Below are 20,127 nucleotides of genomic sequence, written 5' to 3'. Positions count from 1 at the left end.
AAGATATACCATACCAATACTAATAAAAAGAAAGCAGGAGTGACTGTAATTAGTATCACAAAAGCATATTTTAGAGCAAAGAATATTACCAGAAAGAAAGAATATTTTGTAATACTAAAGGAGTCAGTTCAGCAAGAGGACATAACAACCCTTAGTGCTTGTTTACCTAGTAACAGCTTCAAAATACACAAAGCAAGAACTGTAAGGAGAAGTAAACAAATCTATAATTATAGCTAGAGATTTAAAGACTCTCAATGTTTGATGGAACAAGAAAACAAATTTTAGAACTAGATTATGCATAGACTCCATTTTAATGAAAGACTTTAAAGAAGAAAATCTATATCCAAATCAGGATATAACGACTTGAATAAGACTATCAACCAACTTGATGTGACATTTATAGAACACAGCTGTACTCAACAACAGTAGATTATATGTTATTTTCAGGAGCACATGGAACACCAAGATAGACCATATTCTGGGCCATTAAACAAATCTCAATAAGTTAAAAGGATTCAAGTCATACAAAGTTTGTTCTTTGACCACAACGGAATTACTACTTGGAAATTAGCACTTATAATACAAGATTAGATGATCTCTAAATTGTGTGTGTTTGGGGGACGAGGGGTAATGGATTGGAAAGCAAAAAGGGAGGTATCAGAATGTTGTGGAATGATTTTTATGAATAGTGGAACTCACACAAGCTATGCTGGAGAAGATCTATACAATGCACATATTTGACATAGATCTTGTAGCCAGAACGTAATTCTGAAATTATGAAAACTACTTTTCATATATAATAAAACTACTTGTCAATATCAAGAAGACAACCCAATGTTTTTAATGCCCAAAAGATTCAAGCATATATTTCACACTAATACATAAATGGCCAATCATTACCTAAAATCATGCCAAATATTGTCATGGAATGAAAATTAAAACTAACATAGTTAAAGGTTGATAATTATTAGGCTGTGGAGCAACTGAAATTCTCATACAAAGTATTAAAACCACTTTTGACTATTTTTGAACAGTCTTGTGAAGTTCAATACATATTGCCATATAAGCCAGCAATTTCACTCCTAAATATTTCCCCAAGAGAAATGAAAAAAACGTCCACAGAAATATTTGCACACAACTGTTCATAGAAGCTATATTCATAAAAGTACCAAAATGGAAACAGCCCAGATGACCATCAATGTAGAAGTGGATAAACAAATTATAATATATTTATAACATGGAATAAATACACTGGAATAAAAAGGAATGAACTGCTGAAATACGTAACAAAATCTCAAAAACAGTACACTGAGCAAAAACATACAAAAGAGCATGGTACAGGGTGCGTTGTAGGGGCTATGCTACCATGAAACTGAGAGTGAATGTCTGTTCCAGTTTGCATCTTAGGACCTCCCTAGTGCCAGCCTGAGAGTACTTATTGTATAACTGTAAACCTCAACAGGCAAAACTAATCTGTTGTGACGTGGGCCAAGAATGGATGGTATTTACTGCAAAGGGCCCAAGGGATCTCTTGGGAGTGATGAAAATGTTCGGTATCTTGATTGGGGTGATGGTTACATAGGTGTAAACATTTATCAAAATCTAGTAAACTTGAAAAAAGTGGAACTCATCCTGCCTTGAATGTCTCCCCATCTCAACCCATTCTTCACATTGACAACAGCATGATCCTTGTACAATCTCATGGTCATTTCTGTTTAATAACTCTGCATCATTTACAAAATCAAATCCAAAATCTTTGCCGCACACTTTCTATTCAACTCTAACCTCACTTCTCACTTGCTAATGCATTCTCTTTTGTTGGATCTATCACACTATTCCTTTGCTTCTCTGTTTCCATGGCTAGGCTAGAGAACAAAACCTATCTTTTCATTTTTGTATCTCAGTGCATAGCATGGTATCAGGCACAGGGCATGCTTCCCAAAAAACGTTAGCTAAATAAATATAATGAGTATATTAAATATGATTTTCTTTGTCTTCTCCAAAAGAATCTGTCCCTGCAAATTAAGGAAACTGTTCTTTACATAATCAGAAACATTCCCCCCCCACCCCGAAAGACCTTCGTTAAAATTGAACCTATGCTGGGGCACCTGGGTGGCTCAGTCAGTTAAGCACCCGACTTTGGCTCAGGTCATGATCTCACGGTTCATGAGTTCGAGCCCAGTGTTGGGGCTCTGTGCTGACGGCTCAGAGCCTGTAACCTGCTTTGGATTCTGTGTCTCCCTCTCTCTCTGCTCCTTCCCCTGCTCACACTCTCTTTCTCTCTCTCTCTCTCTCTCTCTCTCTCAAAAATAAATGTTAAAAAAAAAAACATTAAAATTGAGCCCATGCACAATGTAGCCCTAAAATTTCAAAGACCTTAAGGATGTTCAATCTTTTCAAAGTAGTAATATCCTATCATTTGCTGTTGCTGCATTTGTGCCTCGCTATCTCCTCTCTTGCTGAAATTTTCTTTTTGAATTAATAGCTTGATAAATGGCTAAGCAGTTTTCATCAGACCAATTAGGACAGTGGTAAGTATTTATCTGTGGAGTATGGATATTTAAGAAATCTGATCCATTACTTAGAAAATCACTCCTGAGCTCAGAGTTGGCTCAAACTGGCACCTTCTGGCATTTGCTTGTGGGTGGGGAATATGGAATGCTTTGAAAGCTGAATGGATTTGTCAAGTTTTAAAACTCCCTTATGGTTAGAGGAAAACAACATTCATTGTTTAAAAACACCATTGTTTGTTTTTTCTGCTTTTCTGTTCTTTGGAGCCTGAATCTGCAAAAACATTCACGCCCAGAATTTTGCTTCATGTACGTCTCCAAATCTGTTTCTGGAGACGTTAGAATGTGGAAACCTTTTTATCGTGTGATTATTCAGAATGTTCAGGACAAATTGAAAAAGTCCATTTAATGCTCATACTGTATTCTATGGAGAAAGACTAGATTCTGTCATAGGCAGAGTAGAGTTCATAGGAGTGTGGGTCCTGGAGCTGAGACATCTAAAACTCAAATCTCTGTTTTTCTACTTCATGTCTGTGTGACCTTGGACAAGGTATTTAACCCCTCTGTCCTGCTTCAACATTCTCGTCTATTCAATAGGCATGAGAATAGAGTAGGTCCAGGACAGCCACAGATAATGCTGTCACAATAGTTAGGTTTGCCTGTTGTAGAGTTTCACGTGAATGGAATTCTATAGCAAGTACTTGTCTTATATATCCTTGCATCCCCAGCTTCCAGCATGGGACTGGTTGGGGGGGGGGGGGGGTCCTAAGATGCAAACAGGAACAGACATTCGCTCTCAGTTGTTTGACGAATAAGTGGGTTAATACATGCAGAATGCTTGGAAGGGCAGTGGGCACAGAGTAATTAATCAATAAAATTGAGTTGCAGCTATTACCATCATTATCCTCATCATTAAGGAACTGAATGTAGAATGCCCACATCTGATTATTCAACTGCAACTTACAGCGTGATTCCAGGAGATATCACTTCAGTAGCAACATTATTTTATTAATGTTAAATAATAAACATTATTAACACTGACTGTTAATAGTCACTACCTCACTGCATAGAACACAACACTACCTCACTGCATAGAACAGAGAGCATTGCCTGAGGACAAAGTCAGTCTAGGGCATGAAAGAGTGTGTGTGAGGTACTATCCAGAAGCCTCATCCTGTTTTTCAACTCTGTCCCCACCATTGCCACTGCCACTATCAGGACCTCTCATTTCCCATTCACATTAACTCAACAGCTTCCTCCCTTCTGGTCTTTTCACACAGACCCCACCCGCCTCGATCAATCCATTTTCTCCACAGAAGGCCAAAAGTGATCTTTCTAATAGAATCTCCTCCTTGTTCTTATTCACTTGCTTTAAAAAAAAAAACCCTCAGCGACAACCTTGGACACAACATAAAGCCCACACTCCATGGTGAAGCACAAGGACCTTTGGGATCTGACCCAGAGAGCCCCTCCACCCTTTGCTGTCAGCACTCCTGCTCTCTCCTTCCTCTGAGGAGCTGTTTGTAGTTCCCCAACTCTGGTCACTCCCATTGTTGACTAGTGCACATGCTGCCCCCGCTGCCAGGCATACACATGTCTTCCCCCTGATGAACTTTACTTGCCAATCTGGATTCGCCTATGGTTGAGATCATGTCTGTGCACTAGCTCATTCCCAATCACCTGGCACATAGTATATGTGTTGAACTAATTACCTTCCCTTCAGGACTCCTTTAAGTCTCTCTGCTTAGAGTTCTAGCATGGCACTTAAGTCATTATTATGCATCATTCTTATGGATTTGTCTTCCATCATACTGAACTTCACAAGGTTGGTCCTTGTCTTATACATTCTTGCATCCCCAGCTTCCAGCATAGTGCCTGCCATGAAGCAGAAACTTAGAAATTTCTAAAAGAATGAATAGTATTCATAGACCATTAATCTCAGGTTTAAAGTTCATTCCAATTCTGAAGTGAGGGAATGCGTGGACCTTCTTGGCCATTCTTGGATATTATCCCGATAATACTACTGACATTTTAAGCAAAAGTTTGCACATTTGTGCATTTTTCTGGGGAGTGGGTCCATAGCCTCAATCAGATTCTCAATGGGGTTTCTGATCCCCCTAAAAGTTAAGAATATATGCCCTTGGGGCACCTGGGTGGCTGAGTCAGTTAAGTGTCTGACTTCAGCTCACGTTGCGATCTCAGGGTTTGTGAATTTGGGCCCCACATCAGGCTCTCTGCTGTGAGCGCGGAGCCCCCTTCAGATCCTCTGTCTCCCTCTCTGTCCCTCCCCTGTTCTCATGCACTCTATCTCTTTCTCAAAAATAAACAGTTGAAAAAGAAAGATTTATATAAAGAACACATGTCTTTAAAAGTTGTTTTTAAAAACCAGTTGTGAAATACAAAGTTTGCAAGGTAGTTTGATGAGTCAGCCCATTTAACTCAGATGAGGTAGAGGGTTGTGCCCCTACACATTGCCTCCAGCAATCTCTCTGCTGCTGGACCGTGTGGTGGTTCCAATTGACTGCAGCGGGTGTTCTCCTGGATGAATATCCATCTGTGGTGTCTCCTCCTACACACACCTGTAGAAGCAGTTTGACACTCATTTGCATGGCCTCCGTGGTTCTAGAAGCATCAAGCATTTCAGCTCCTGGGCCCAGCAGCACAGTGTTTTAACCCAGCATTCAGTGTATAGAGGCTGTTCTGTTCAAAGCCGAGAACCATCTTTGACCCTCTTTGACTAGACATTTTCTCGGGCTTCCATCAAGAGATTGGCAGTGTTTTCTGACGCAGACGCACACAAAGAAGAGACGAGAGCTTCTCTAAGAAGCTAAGAAAAAGCACATTTTAAAAATAACTTGAGGGGCGCCTGGGTGGCGCAGTCGGTTAAGCGTCCGACTTCAGCCAGGTCACGATCTCGCGGTCCGTGAGTTCGAGCCCCGCGTCAGGCTCTGGGCTGATGGCTCGGAGCCTGGAGCCTGTTTCCGATTCTGTGTCTCCCTCTCTCTCTGCCCCTCCCCCGTTCATGCTCTGTCTCTCTCTGTCCCAAAAATAAATAAAAAACGTTGAAAAAAAAAAAATAATAACTTGAGCAAATGAATTCATTCTGGCAAAAGCAAACTCGCTCTGTAAAATAAACTTCTTTAGAGTTTCTCAATAGCAGGTCCTGAAAACATAAACAACCCCGGGGTCCACATGAGCTAAGACACTCACTGAACAAAGTTCCTGGCCCAAATTCTGTCAAAATAAAGAACACCTTATAAAACTAGGAGTCCATGACCATCATGTGAGAACAAGATGAGGGGGTGGGGGGATGACCCAGCCCAAGGACAGTGAGAAAGTCTTATGATTAGATCCTCAAAATGCTGGCTTTCCAAGACCAAACCTGAAGTGATGAGGGACAGGGGACTACAGCTCATGACTCAGGCCCCTGCTCAGATCCTACCAGGCCCCTGCCGTCCCTAGGGAAAACCAGAGTCTACCAACTCTCATGAAGTCAGAGGCAGCCCCTGAGAGTTTTACCATGTGTTCTGTTGACAAGATAATGGTTCCATTGAAATTGTAATAGCATACTTAGCTGAAGGAGCCCAGACCCTTATAATAACTTCATGTCCAGCCATAGTTTTTCGAGCATAATAATATGTTCTTTCTAATGAGACCCATACTGTTCTAATGAACTTAAGCTGAATCTATCTGCACAAGAATAGCACTTGTTATAAACAATAAATACAGTGATTATCATTTTATATATGTGTAGCTCTCCTTCAAAACAAAGTATTTTCTCATTGCGTGATTGTAGTCTAGTCCTTTCTATGTGGGGAGCACTGTGCTAGAATCCATATCTTAAAACTTGGAGAAATTCAGAGAAGAGGCACCAGGATCATTTTTAAAGGCTGGAAAATAAAATTTATGGAGAAGAATTTTCTAAAAATTGCTGTTATTTAATTGCAGAGATTTGGGAAATATTAGGATAAATCTGAACATTATATTTCAGGTGTACAAAGGATCATGGTCAGATTAGCAGAGTTTATTGAGTAATGACTACGTGCCCCGTGCTTGAGCAGTTTCTCAGGCAACCCTCACAACAACCTCATAAAGTAAACTTCCCCATGTACATGAGGAGGACACTGATGCCTAGGTTAAATGATTGTCCAGACATGATAGATATTTTTCACAAATATCCTGCTTTTCTCTCTCTTTTCTCACCTGGAAGTTCAGTTGTACTTTCTCTTTCGGTGGAACCCAGGCATGACCACACAACTCTCTTCAGCCAATGAACAAAACAAGCAAATGTTGTTTTCAGACAGAAGGCTGGAGAGCTTTGCCCTCTTTAACTCTACCACAGTGACTATTAACATTCTGGAACATGGCAGCTCCACAGCCTGGGTCCTTCAGTGGGAGATACAGGAGCAGAGACCCCTTACCACCCCCATCAACCCAAGATAAGCATGTTGCACAAGCACGACATTAACCTTTGTGGTTTTAAGCCCCTGAATTCGCACCATTGTTTATGTAGCAAAACTTGACAATACTAAGTCACCCAGCTGACTGGAGCTTGACCTATTACCCACAGCTTATTCTGAACTAACAAGCTGTGCTGCCTTCTAGGTAGAGAATGATGGCTAAGTGTGTTATTCTACCTAGTTTGAGGAGAGGGAAAAAATGGTCATTATCTCCAGTGACAGGGATGGAGATTCCCCAGGGGGGAAGTCAAGACATAAATAAATACAAGTGAGGAAGATCAGAGGAACTTCCATTGAAGATTTACTCAGAAGAGAAAACCAGTTAATGTTTTGATGTTATTTCCTTCTGGGCAGTTTAATGACACTTTGCATATATTTTCTCAAAGAGTTCTACTTAAGGGAACATTTTTTAGAGTTCCCGGCTTGGAACTGTGTTCTCTGCTTCAGGACCTCTCTCTAGTTTAGTCCGGCTTATTTTCCTATAGGACTCATAACAGTAACGTTCTCCTTTATTCTATGGTACTCGTGGTGGACCTTATTGCCACCTACCAGGACCCCAAATATTGCTTTTGACTCCCCCCCCCCAAATCAGAGCCTGAGGCAAAGACTTGATGCAGTTAGTTTATCTAGCCCAGGAAGCAGGAATGAGAAAAGGATGAGTGGGAGAAGAAGCAGGAAAAGCCAATATAAGGATGAAATATCAACTGGCCACTTGGGACTTGGATCTCTGTCATGTAAAGAATGCCTTCCGTCATTGTCCATCTCAAGGATAAGAGGACGGAGCATTTATTCACTGGCTCTCATTCACTGTTCATTGTCCCTAGGGGCCTTAAGTAGCCTCCCTGCAGCACAGACACTGGCATCACTCCTGGGCTGAGCAAGCTCCCACAGCTGTGGGAAGTCTTGAGGCAGACAGTGAAATTACACCTAATGTGTGCTTAAGATATGGGAAGCCAGCCACTATAAATGCCCTGGAACCGAGGGAACCAGGGATGCTTTCTATACCAAACTCCATCCTTAAACACTAATCTCAGTTCTTACACAGAGCTGATGGATGCAGGGTGATGACAAATGGGGACTGAGAATAAGATAGGCAGCCTGTATGAGTCCTGCACAAGTTTCCCAATGTCTAAAATGGGGGGGGGGGGGGGTGGTAATCATACCAAGGTCATTGTAAATATTTGGTCATTGTAAGTATTTGGTCCCAGCATCATTCCTAGCACATTCCAAGTGCCTGATAAATATGAGTTCCCTGCCGTCCATCTCCAGTAAATGCTGTAGGGCTATGCAAGCCACTGAGACAAAGGTCTTGGGGGTCCTTCCAACTCTTCACTTGTGCTTTCATTTTGTTTTTTGATGTTGACTCTGCCTACAATTTGAGCAGCCAGGAGGAGCAACTTCAAATGGAAACCTATGGAAACCTAGTTTAGCATCTGCTGAGATCAACAGAACACAGGAACGCAACAAGACAAGGAAAAGGGATGAAAGTGTAATGCCATTTTAGAGAAAAGGAGAATTGTTCTTCTAGGACATTGGGTAGAAACCTTGTTCTTCTAGGACATTGGGTAGAAATCCTTGAGTTACCCAGCTGTTATAAGTCCTCTTCGGTACAAACTAACAAAGGAGGGAAGAGAAAGAAAGGAAGGAGGAAAGAGGGAGGGATATGGGGAGGGGAAGAAAAAGAATAAATAAAAGGAAGGAAATTATCCATTCATCTCTATAGACTCTACCTGAGCATTAGTAAGACTTGGGAAAAAGTTTAACTAAAACTTTTCTAAAAACCTTTCAGAGAGATGTTTTTCCCCGGAAAAGCATCATCGAAGCTGTTCAATACCCAAGGCAAGTCTTTCATATCACTGGACATGAAACACTATCATATCTGAAACTGGCTGGAGGCCATTTAGAAGTCAATAATTATTTAGCCCAAGGGGCCTTCCAAATGGTGAAGTAGCATCTTAGGAGGAAATTAGTATTGAGCAGTGTATCAAATCTAATTGGAATCTTGAGGAAATGGGGTCTTGAGTAGGTAAAACAGCTGGAAGCTAAAGTAGGGCAGGACAAGTGATCCCCTCATTTCTGCGTCTTGCCTTAATTAGGATGTGAAAAGGATAATCTTGTTTCTTTTTTAGGCCAGGAAGGCAGGGGGTGGTTTGGAAAGCCTCCTTGTTCATTAACAGTCACCTTCAGTCGGACAGTGGAACAGTTTACTTCTTTCATTTCTTTCCACAGATATTCAAGGAGAGTTGAGGAGGCACAAAGACTTTTCTTGGTTTTCCATACATGGCAGTTGGGAGTTAATGAGTGACTTATTGGGCATGGTCATGGGCATTGATCACAAAGACAGTAAAGCTGTGTTTTTTTCCCCTTTCAAAAGAAAGTCCATATGAGATCCCCTTTATTTTCCTACTTGGAGGAGGAAGGGGTGTATATAAGCTGGAAGCCTCTTCTCTGTCTTCCTATCCCCTTCTGTATGAATCACTTTGATTTTCACTTCTCAAACCCATTGAGCACACAGTCTGATTTCCCCATTTTAGAAAGATGTTGAAGTCTCTCTCAAATTGGTTTGGGGGAGCCAGGCCATGGTGTCTTTACACAAGACTACCTTAGACTCTGATTCTCCCAGCAACTAACTCTCCTTGGATCACATCTAAACACCTGTTTTAGGACAATTCCTAGAAAAGAATTGTTCTCCGTTTTTCACAGCACTGAGGCAGACCACAAGTGTACTATACATATGGTTTGTGTCAAACTAAAACAAAAACATCATGCTTCTCTCCTGAGAAGAGTCATTTTTCAAGTGGTTTAAAAAGCAAACAACCCCCCCCCCCAAAAAAAAAAAACACATTCTGGTAAGGAGATCTGAAAGGACGTTGGATCACTGTGAAAAATACAAACAGATCTAAAGAGCAGGAGGAGAGATCACAATTTCATTTAAATAAAATCAATTAAAAAATAATTTAGGAAAGCACATTCACTTTACTCCTATAGAACTGAAGGCAGGCCATTGTCCATAATGATTCCAAATTGCACCCTCTTGTTTCACTGCACTGATACAACTTTGAACAGTGTCACAGGTCTTCCCCAGACCTCAAACCCTGTGACCTTTTCATGCCTCAGTTCCACTTCTCCAAAATGGGATTGATGTAATGTGGATTTTAGAGGAAATGATTATAGACATCCAGTGTCATCATAAATGGTAAGAATTATGCTAGCAGGAAACATGCTGGACACATGGACTCCTGTCATGGTTCAAAATTGCTTAAAAAGTTATATATATATATATATATATATATATATATATATATATCAGATATATATAAAAATTTATATAAATATCTTTATATATACCATATATATTTCTATATTATACATATCTTTTGTACACACACACATATGCACACATCTGCTTTGTTTAAATTGCCATTATTTTGGTGCTTAGGATGAGCCATGTGCATTCATTTTCAGGACCCAGAGATGCCTCATAAAACATGGAGACAATATATCCAGGATCATGACTAGTCAAGCTTTTGAAAGTAAAATCAAAATAGATGAGGAGGAAGTGTGCCCTACTTTTGAAGATTTGTTAAGTAGACAGTTGTGTTATCTCTCATTGCTTCGTATGAAAAGAAGGACTCTGAGAATGTCTGCTATTTGTTAGTAACCTGCCTGTAATAATCATGGTTAGCACACAATGACACTGGGTAATCAGACTACTGAAATTAATAGGAAGACCCTCCCACAAATCTTATTTGAGTGAGCACTGCTCTCTAGAACAATATGACTGTGAGTCTATGTCTGTCGATGACTATGCAAGTCATTGCCTCCACTTTATTCTGTTCCAAGGTGTTATGATGTTACTATGGTGACACTCTTAGGATATCCCTCCGCTCTTTTGGTGCCCTCTCAGTGGAAGCTATAATGAGGTGGTTTGGCAACAGAATCTTTTTGGGATTTTTCTCTTACACCATTGAAGACCAGCATGGCTTTCCTCTTACAGGAAATGCATAAAGCATGAACTGAAAATGATAGAAAGTAATTTGCATTGACTTAGGCAAAGAAAGTTAATGTTACTAATTCTACATCAAAGTACCCAGAAATATTCTCTTCTTGTTCCCGGTTCTAGGAGATGACATCCCAAGGGATAGTGAGGCTTCTAGATTTAGTGTGGAATGTAATAAGTGCTGAGGGCTAGGGTCTCTTACCCTCATGAGAGAGGGGCTGTGTGAGGGTGATGTGAGAACTATGTGCTGGAAAGAAAAAGATGTGGTGTGCTCCAGAAACAAGCACTGTGCTAAGCACATAACATGCATCCCTTCAGTGAATCCATACAACCACGTATATTACTTACCCCATTTTATAAAATGAGGTAACAGATACAGCTAATAATTACCATGCCACTTTGTCTCCCTAAAATGCATCTTTCAGGTGGTCTTGGCTTTTCTCTTTTCCCTGGAAGAACTTGGAAGTGAGAATCATGGGAGCCTCCATCCAAAATCCTTAGACTTGCTTCACAGCTACCTGGAGAGATTTATCTGAAACAGCTTAAAATCTGACAACTCCATCTTGGACAAACACATCCTTAGAGCCTTTTCCACTGCTGTATCAGGACATAGTAGCAATGGTCATGAGACCTAAAATCAATGTCCCAATCTTTTGGTTGTGTAATCCAGGGCAAGTCAATTCTTCCAGGCTTAGTTACTTCACCTATGAAATCAAAATGGCAAAAACTGTCCAGAGGCCAGGGAATAACCCAGTTTCTTTCATTATCTATTTTTGTTCGCTTTAGAACATTTTGGGTCTAAGATGTATGAGGCTGTGCTCTGGACCTAGAGTGAGAGATCCACAATTGCCCTTTTATAATGTGGCAAACAGAGTCAGAAGCCTCTCAAAACATTTCATCCAGCAAGAGCTCATTTTTGCCTTCTTCTTGCCTTTTGAGTTATAGCTTCAGGCATTGCTCTGGCAGCTCCTTCAGGTAAACTTTCTCCATTAATAACACAACAAAAATCGTTACATTTCCTTTGATCTCTAGCCCAGCATTTGGGATCCCAGCCCTTATCATCTAACTGCACAGGTAGTGCCCATACCAACCAGATTAACCTTAGTTTCCAGGACACATCTAGGACTTTTCTCCCTTCCTGATCTTTCTAAGTTCTATGCACCTGAAGTGACTTTTCTAACTCCCAACAGTGTCCACCATCAAATCCAGCTCAAATGCCACATTCCTCCCTGAAACTCCCCACAGCCAACACCATCTCAAATTAATCTTTCTTGTCTCTATTCTCTACAGCAACATATTGGCCTCTTTTATACTATCCCCCCATAGTCTTCTTTGTATTATTGCTAGGTATATTTCTCTTGTCATTCTCTTGTCAATCTTATTAGATTGTAAGCACATCAAGAGCAAGATCCAGGGTGGCCTGTTGCAGCATGACAGTGGCAGAGGAGTGTAGAGTTTCTGCTATGGGTTTAAGTCACACTGCCAAGTCTAAAACCTGCATACATGATGTACTAGCTGCATGACTTTGGGTAAATTCCTTCTCCTTTCTGGCCTATAATTTCTTCACCTGTGTTTACTATTTAGGGACTTTGTGACAATTAAATGAGATATTCTACATAAAGTACTCAGCAGGTACCTGACATATTGTAGGTACATACATATCTTTTACACACACACACACACACACACACACACACACACACACACCTGCTTTGCTTAAATTGCCATTATTTCGGAGCTTAGGAAGATGTTAAGTATTTGCAATACCTAGAATGAGTTCTCGTCATTAATTAATTCAACAAATATTTGAGTGCCATATTAGTGTGTTCAGGCTGGGATAACAAAATACCATAGACTGGCTGGCTTAAACAATAGACATTTATTTCTCACAGTTTTGGGGACTGGGAAGTCTAAGATCATGATGCTGGCCAATTCTGTTCCTGGTGAGAATCTTGTTGGCTTACAGATGGCTGCCTTCTCCCCGTGTCCTCACATGGCAGAGAGAACAATCTCTCTTTTCTTGTTTCTTCTTATGAAGCCACTAATATCATCATGAGGGTCCTACCCTTATCACTTCATCTAACTCTAATTACCTCCTAAAGACTTCATCTCCAAATACCCACATACTCACATTGAGGGGTAAGGCTTAAACCCATGCATTTGGGAGGCAGAAGGAGGTGAGATATAAGTTAGCCCATAGCAAGTGTCTATACATTTACTGAGCTAGTCAAGGGATAGAGTAATACACAAAACAGATAAAAATCCATGAAGTATGGAATTTCCATTCTCGTGGAAAGAGTGAGACAGTGTGGTAGACAGAATAATGCCCCCCCCCCCAAAATGTCCACATCTTTATTTCCATAACCTGTAAGGAATTGGGTTTTGCAGATGGAATTAAGGTTGATAATCAGCTGACTTTAACATAGGGAGATAATCCTGGATTATTTGGATGGGCTTGGTGTAATCCCAAGGGCCTCTATAAATTGAAGAGGGAAGGAAGCAGAAAGGCCATAGTGATGAAAATGAGGGCCTGACTGCCGTGGCCAGTTTTAAGAAGGAGGAAGGGAGCCACAGGCTGAGGTATGTGGGCAGCCTCTAGACACCAGTAAAAACAGGGAAATTGATTCTCTCTCCCCTATAGACTTTAAAAAGGGATGACGCCCTGCTGACCCCTGGAGTTTAGCCTAATGAGAACTGTCTAACCTCTAGAACTATAAGATAATAAGTTTGTGTTGTTTGTGTTTGTGTGTTAAGTTGGTGGTCCATTGCTACAGCAGCCATAGAAAACCAACACAGGCAGAAAACAGAAAACTAATACAGGCAACATATATATTGTACATCAGATGGCAATAAGTTCTGTGGAGAAAATCAGAGCAGGGAAGAAGGATAGGGAGTGTTAGAAGGGGAAGGTGATTATAATTGTCAGTGGAGTTGAAAGAGGGGGACTCCGGTAACTTTTGAATAGGAGCTGAAGGAGGGGAGGCAGTAAGTTGTGAAGAATCTGAGCAAAGAATGTCCCTGGCAGAAGTCACAGGAAGTTTAAAGGGTCTGTTTTAACTTACCTGGCATTCCTGGGAACCGAAAGAGGTACTGTGCATGAAGCAGAATTTGTGATGGAGAAATTAGGAGGAAACAAGATCAGAGATAAAGGGATGCCTATTTGTGTTAGTTTTACTCTGAGTAAGACAGGAAGCCCAAGGAGGATTTGAAGTAGCAGGGTGACAATATATGACATAACTTTTACTGGAATCACATTGGCTGCTCTACTGAGAATAGCACATATGGGGGGCAAGGTGGAGGCGGGGGGACAGTTAGGTTATTGCAGTAATCCAAGCTACAGGTGTTTGTAGCTTGGAATGAGGTGGTGGAAAGAGGTCTGTCAGCTTCTGGAAATATTTTGAAGGTAAAGCCAATGAAATTTGCTGATAGACAAAATTTACAAAAGGGGGAGTCAAAGATGATTCCGTGGCTTAGGGTTTTAAGTCAATGAAAGGTTGGAGAGTCCATTCACCAAGATGGGGAAAACAACCATGGAAGCAAGTTTGAGGGAGAGGATGGGTATAGTTTGGATGGACTTTTGGTACCTGAATCCTTCCCTTCATCCAATATTTCCCTTCAGATTGCTGTCCCTCAAGCAAAGAACTATACACATAAAGAATAATAGCGATTGGGAAATGGTATCTTGTTCAATTCATGATGGAGCCAGTTTGCTATATAACACCTATGCAGAGCTCTGATAAAAGCTGGATTGGAGAATGAGGTGTAGCCCAGGATGCTACAGAGTGAATGTTTGTGTCCTCCCCAAATTCATCTGTTGAATCCTATCCCCCAGTGTGATGGTATTGAGAGATGGAGCTTTTGGGAGATGATCAGTCATGAGGGCAGATGCCTTATGAATGGGATTAGTGTCCTTATAAAAGAAGCCTAAGAAAGCTCCCTGCCCCCTTCTGCCCTGTGAGGACATAGTGAAAAGTTGTCTATGAGAAAACAGGTCCTCACCAAACCCTTAATTGGCTGGCAACTTGATCTTGGACTTCTCAGCTTCCAGAACTGTGAGAAATACATTTCTGTTGTTTGGAAGCCCCAAGCTTTGTTGCAGTAGCCTGAACAGACAAAGACACAAGAGGACCAAAGAAGACTGGAATCCAAATGCTGGTCCTTTAGAGAAGATGCTGAAGGTTGAGCCATCCTTCTCCAGCCCACTAGGTCACAGGCAGAGAAGCTGGGCCAGCGACGGGGCGAGAGCTGGGGCACCATTCATCACACTGACCCCACTCACTGATGAAAGTTGGCCAGGAAGTATTGAAGGCTCTCTCCCAATCACAAGATTTACCATTCCTCCCCAGGGAAGAAGCCACTAAGGAGACGGAACTGAGATGAAAGGCCTCTCTTCCCTATGGCCAAAGAGAGAGGCGGAGCCAGTTCCATTAATGTTTATTGATTAGAATCAAATACCCTTTGCGCCCTGTGCGTGCCCAGCTCATCTGTGTCCTGGAGCACGAGCCCTATCTCCAAGGGCAGAAGTTGGATCTCAATGTTCTGCTTTAGTTTCTGAGCCAAGAAACCTCATTTTTCCTCTGCTGGCAGGACAGAAAAGATCCTGCAATGGGAACTGTTAGGCAGGCAACAGACTTCCCAATTAGGGACTAGTGAATGAAAGGGAAGGAAAATTAAAGGTAAACTGGGGTAATTAAGATTACCTCATCATCCTGATCTGGATGATGAAGAGCTTTCCGATTGCCATGAGGCCAAAAGGACAAAAGGAGCTTTAAAACCAGTGACTAGGGTTTGAGGCAGTTTGGAAATGAAATTGCATTACTCAATGATAAACAGAATCATTGCTTAGTGGCTGTATATTTGTATCTAACCATTCCCCCCCCATGTTTGAGTTTTATGTTTACAATCTCCAACATCTTTGCACTGCCCAAGTGACACAGAATTAAATGGAATCATTTAATCCTGATATCGTTAGACCATCACAATTTGACTATTGAATATTTCTTACAATATTTACAATATTACAGAAATGACTGGATATTGCAGAAGATGTGTGTGGTTTTCGAGGTTCTCATTTAGTGATCATGGAAACCACTTTTGGGGGAAAGATGTTTTCTTCACGTATCCTAATTTCTAATTAATATAGTTCCATACGTCTTTAAAGTGTATAATCAGAATTGTAAAATTTGGTACTTCTCAACATTTGGTACTCCTTAATCAATATGTATTAAGGTGCTATATAACAGGTATAAAAGATGTGGAAGACATTATTTTCTTTTTACATTTATTTATTTTTCAGAGACAGAAAGAGCACAAGTGGGGGAGAGGTAGAAAGAGAGTGAGACAATCTGAAGCAGGCTCCAGGCTCTGAGCTGTCAGCACAGGGCCGCTGCGCGGGGCTTGAACTCATAAACTTCAAGATCTTGACCTGAGCTGAATTCTGACGCCCAACCGACTAAGCCACCCAGGCGCCCCATAAGACATTATTTTCTCTAGGAAGCTTATCTTTAATGACTCCTACTATTAAGAATACTTTCTATGTTTACTTTACCCTTAAGACCACCCTGCAAGGTAGATATTGCTTTCCCAATTTACAGAGAAGAATACTGAAGTTTAGAGGTCACAGATCAAGATCACACAGTAGAAAGTCTCAGGGGTGACTGGGCTTCAAAGTCTATGCTCATCCCACTACTCCCAGTTTGTTCTAGTAAATCTGCCACAATCTCAGAGTATTTTGCAACGATTAATGCTCCCCTCTGTCAGTATTTTTCAACAAGTCAGGGAACGTTGGAGAAGGTGATTCCCCCTTTATAGGTGCCTTGGCCGTTGTGGACCCTGAACGCGTCCTTTCTGATCCGGTATCTCCCTTGTCGCCCTGGTGAGAAGACCATCCTCTTTTCCCCAAGGTGGGGAGCCCGCTTAGCCCGACCACTCCCCACCTCTGAAGGAGGCAAGTTGAGCCTCCAGGCGACCTGACTGACTCCTCTCCCCCACGGAGCTGCCATTCCGCGGGCGGCCGCCAGGGGTCCCCTCTCGGCGTCCCCGCGCACAGCCGCACGCGAGGCGCCTGTGGGGGCTACTTGGGAGCAGCGGCTGGAGCTCGAGCCCCGAGCTCGGTCGCCCGCGCGCTCCTGGAGACCGCGCGCGCTGGCCCCTCGCCGCTCGCCCCTTGCCCGCCGCGTGGATCCGCCAGCGTCGCCCGTCTGGCCCCCGGCTCACCCTCCTCCTCTGTCGCCGCCTGCTACTGACCCGCCCGGCGCACGGAGCCGACCCGGCCGCGGGCTGAAGGTAAAAGCCCACGGTGAGTGAGAGCCCGCGCCGGGAGAGGCAAGGTGGCGCCGCCCGGCAGCTGCTCGCCCCGGTGGCGCCCGGGCGGGCTGGGGTGCGGGGCGCACCTGGGGGCGGGCGCAGCGGGACCGGGGGGTGGGCGGCTCCGCGGCCGGGATCCGCGTCAGACCCCCGCCCCACATCGCGGCCCCTGCGGGCCCCTCTCGCGCCCTTCCCGGGCGGGAACGGGAGTCCAGTCCCCAGCCCGGGCTCCGGGGCCTTGACTGTGCAGACTCTGTAACCTCGGTCTCCCTGCGGGGCACAAGTGCGTCCCGGAGCCGCCCCGAAGCGCGGGGGGCTGCAGCGTGCGTGTCAGGCCGCGGGGGGACGGGAAGACAAACTTTCGCGAAAGTGCGCCTGGGCCGGAGCTCGGCGCTCGGGGCGTGTGCGGAGGCTCCACGCGGGCTGAGCGGGGGAAGGAAGCCCGCTCTGCCGTCCCGCTCGACCCCGGCGCCGTCCGAGCTCCGGGGAGGGTGCGGGTGGGGAAAGAACGGACGAAACCCTGCCGACCCCTTGGGCCAACAACTGTCAAACATCTGGAATCCAGCCCCTCCCTTCCCCCGCGCCGAGGAAGGTGAAAAGCCCTCAACTTTCCTTTGATGGTCCTCCTTGCCTCGGGACCCCTCTCGGAATGGAAAGGGCCGACCCCCGTTGCCTGGCAAGTGAGTACCGGGAACCCCCAATCGCCTCTGGCTCCCCCCTTCACCCACCTTCCTGACCGCCTCCCAGACGTCCTCCCCGTAGGGACCACGCCACAGAGCCCGTGGAGATCGTGACGAATGGCCTTTTGTTTCTCCGCGTCTCCCCTATTGTTTGCCTTTGCAACATCTGGCGGGGCTCGCGGAGAGAAGGACGCCCCCCGTGTCCTCCCTGCACCCGCCCGCCACCCACCCCCCCCCCCCCCCAGCCCACACGGCCGCCTCCTGCTGAGGATCCCGACCGTGGAAGGAGAGGAGCCTGACCCCCGCGAGGCCGCCGCACCCAGGCCCTGCGGTTAGAGGGCGGAGGGAAAGTTGCAGCCTCCCCGCCTCCTCGGCTGACTGTGGCCCGGGGCGCATTTCTCAGATCTCAGCCCAGGCGCGCCGCGAAGGGCGCAGTCACGGAGAGGTGCCGCTTTCCCGAGACTGGAAGCGACTTTCCGCCCCCGACCAGGGTGTCCTTCGGTAGTTCCAGTGGATTTAAATCGCCTAAAGGCCTGTGGCTGGGCCGCTTCCAGGGCAGCGGCACAGGGTCGGGGCACTTGTGGTGGGCAGAATGCCGAGGTTCTGGGGTCTGCGAGTTTCCAAGGGCCGGAGGACAGGCAAGGATGGAGAAGGAAATAACCCGGGAAGCCTCGAGACTTTGCCTAGAAATAGTGGTTAGGTGGCTTCGTCCAGATTAAACGTGGAGTTTTGACTTGGGGTAGGGCTTCCCATGTCTAAATCCCAGGTCCCCTCTCAGCATTTAGAGACGCCACCGGGAAAGCGTCCAGACTTCCAAGTCCTTGCGAACCAGTGGCTTGGGACTGCCTCCGAGTTCCCCTGGGGGTGCGCCTGGTAGATTATGGGTGGCCCTATTTCTGTCCCTTCCCTCACAAGTTAGATACTTACACATCATGTTTCTTCTTACTGGGGAGTATTAAAGAAGTAGGTCAAAGCAAAGTAGCTACTCTTGAGAAGGGGGGTTCACCGAAAGGGTGAAGGGAGAGTGGTTTTGCCTGTGAGTGGAGGCCAAGCCTGTGCACCTGTTAGAACCTATACATGCTCATAGCTTTACATACAGTGATGTTGCCAGCTTTTTCTGAGGGAGGTCCACTCGTCCTTATTCCAAGGAGACTCAATTACACTCTACCTTTTGATCCTTCCCCCAAGAGGGGGTAGGGAGGAAGCTCCCCTCTGAACACTTGTGACCTATGTACCCACTCAAGCATTTTAAGTGGGAGCTGTGCACTTGGCTCTCCACAGTTCTAAGAGTCTATCCTTTACCTGACCTAATAGAAATTTGACTTACATTCAACAAATAAATACAAAGTCGACTGCTAAATCTGGAAGGTGGACACAGAGCACTTCCAGAAAGTGCTGGATATTACCAGTGGTACCAACAACAGCAACAAAAAGCAAAATCTTTGAAGCACTGGAAGGCTCTTTACAAACATTTCATTATGAAAATGATGCATAAGGAAGGATTCCTTTGAAATTTTGCACAGTAGCAGCAGGAGAAGAGCAACAAGGCAGACCTGGGTTGCCCAAGTGCCCAAAGGCATCATTAACAAAGTGTAAGGGCAGTATTTGTCCTGGTCTACTCCAGTAAGGAAAACAGGATAATTGTAGTGGAAGATAAGCTTGTACAGTTTCTTTAATTTTAGAATTAACTACCCTCCCTCCCCCAAATCACTGTAGGAAAAAAAAAAAATACAGAGAAGTGAAAATGAAGACAAAAGGAAGGGGGATATTATAAGCAAGGCTCCAGTGGACAATCTTATCCAATGATTTCCTTGGATAAATTTCTGGAGATAGTACGGCTAGGTTGAATGCAATTTTTAGGATATTTAAGATTGCCACAGCGTCCTGTAGGAAGGGTGTGCTGCTTTACCTTCTCTCTAACAAGATACAAGAGGATTTTTTTCCTTGCATCCTGCACCCCACTCACACTCTGTGTTATAATCGCTGTTTTTCATTTCTGCCAGACCTATGGGAGGGAAGTATGCTCTTGTCTTTTGCATTTCTTTAATCACAAATGAGATTAAGCATTTTTCCTGTTGTCCCTTAGAGGTGCTTTTAATAAAAGCATACTGTTCTGACTTCTGACCCTGCCCATGTAATCAGATAATCTTTATTAACTCAAAGTTCCAATT

At 44.0% G+C, this 20,127-nt stretch overlaps 1 protein-coding gene and 1 long non-coding RNA gene across 4 annotated transcripts in view; one reads left to right on the top strand and one right to left on the bottom strand.

Annotated features, from left to right (window-relative positions):
- Window positions 1–292: 292 nt before the first annotated feature.
- LOC128778603 (uncharacterized) lies at window positions 293–18,121 on the bottom strand. Its single transcript, XR_008424223.1, has 2 exons — window positions 18,005–18,121; window positions 293–5,337 (listed from the first exon to the last, which is right to left on the bottom strand). It is a non-coding gene; the product is annotated as an uncharacterized LOC128778603 (long non-coding RNA).
- MOB3B (MOB kinase activator 3B) overlaps window positions 17,020–20,127 on the top strand; it is a 231,580-nt gene continuing 228,472 nt past the window's right edge. Inside the window, exon 1 of one of the 3 annotated variants that reach the window (XM_019424220.2) lies at window positions 17,020–17,255. The gene's annotated coding sequence lies outside the window, so the exon portion shown is untranslated. Of the gene's footprint in view, window positions 17,269–17,311; window positions 17,957–20,127 lie in introns of those variants that run through there. The other 2 variants (XM_019424219.2, XM_019424221.2) reach the window with 2 other exon arrangements.

Source organism: Panthera pardus, unplaced genomic scaffold (assembly GCF_024362965.1).
Source record: "Panthera pardus isolate Hobbes unplaced genomic scaffold, ASM2436296v1 HiC_scaffold_20, whole genome shotgun sequence".
Classification (NCBI taxonomy): Eukaryota; Metazoa; Chordata; class Mammalia; order Carnivora; family Felidae; genus Panthera; species Panthera pardus.
This window is presented reverse-complemented; position numbering and strand designations above follow the sequence as displayed.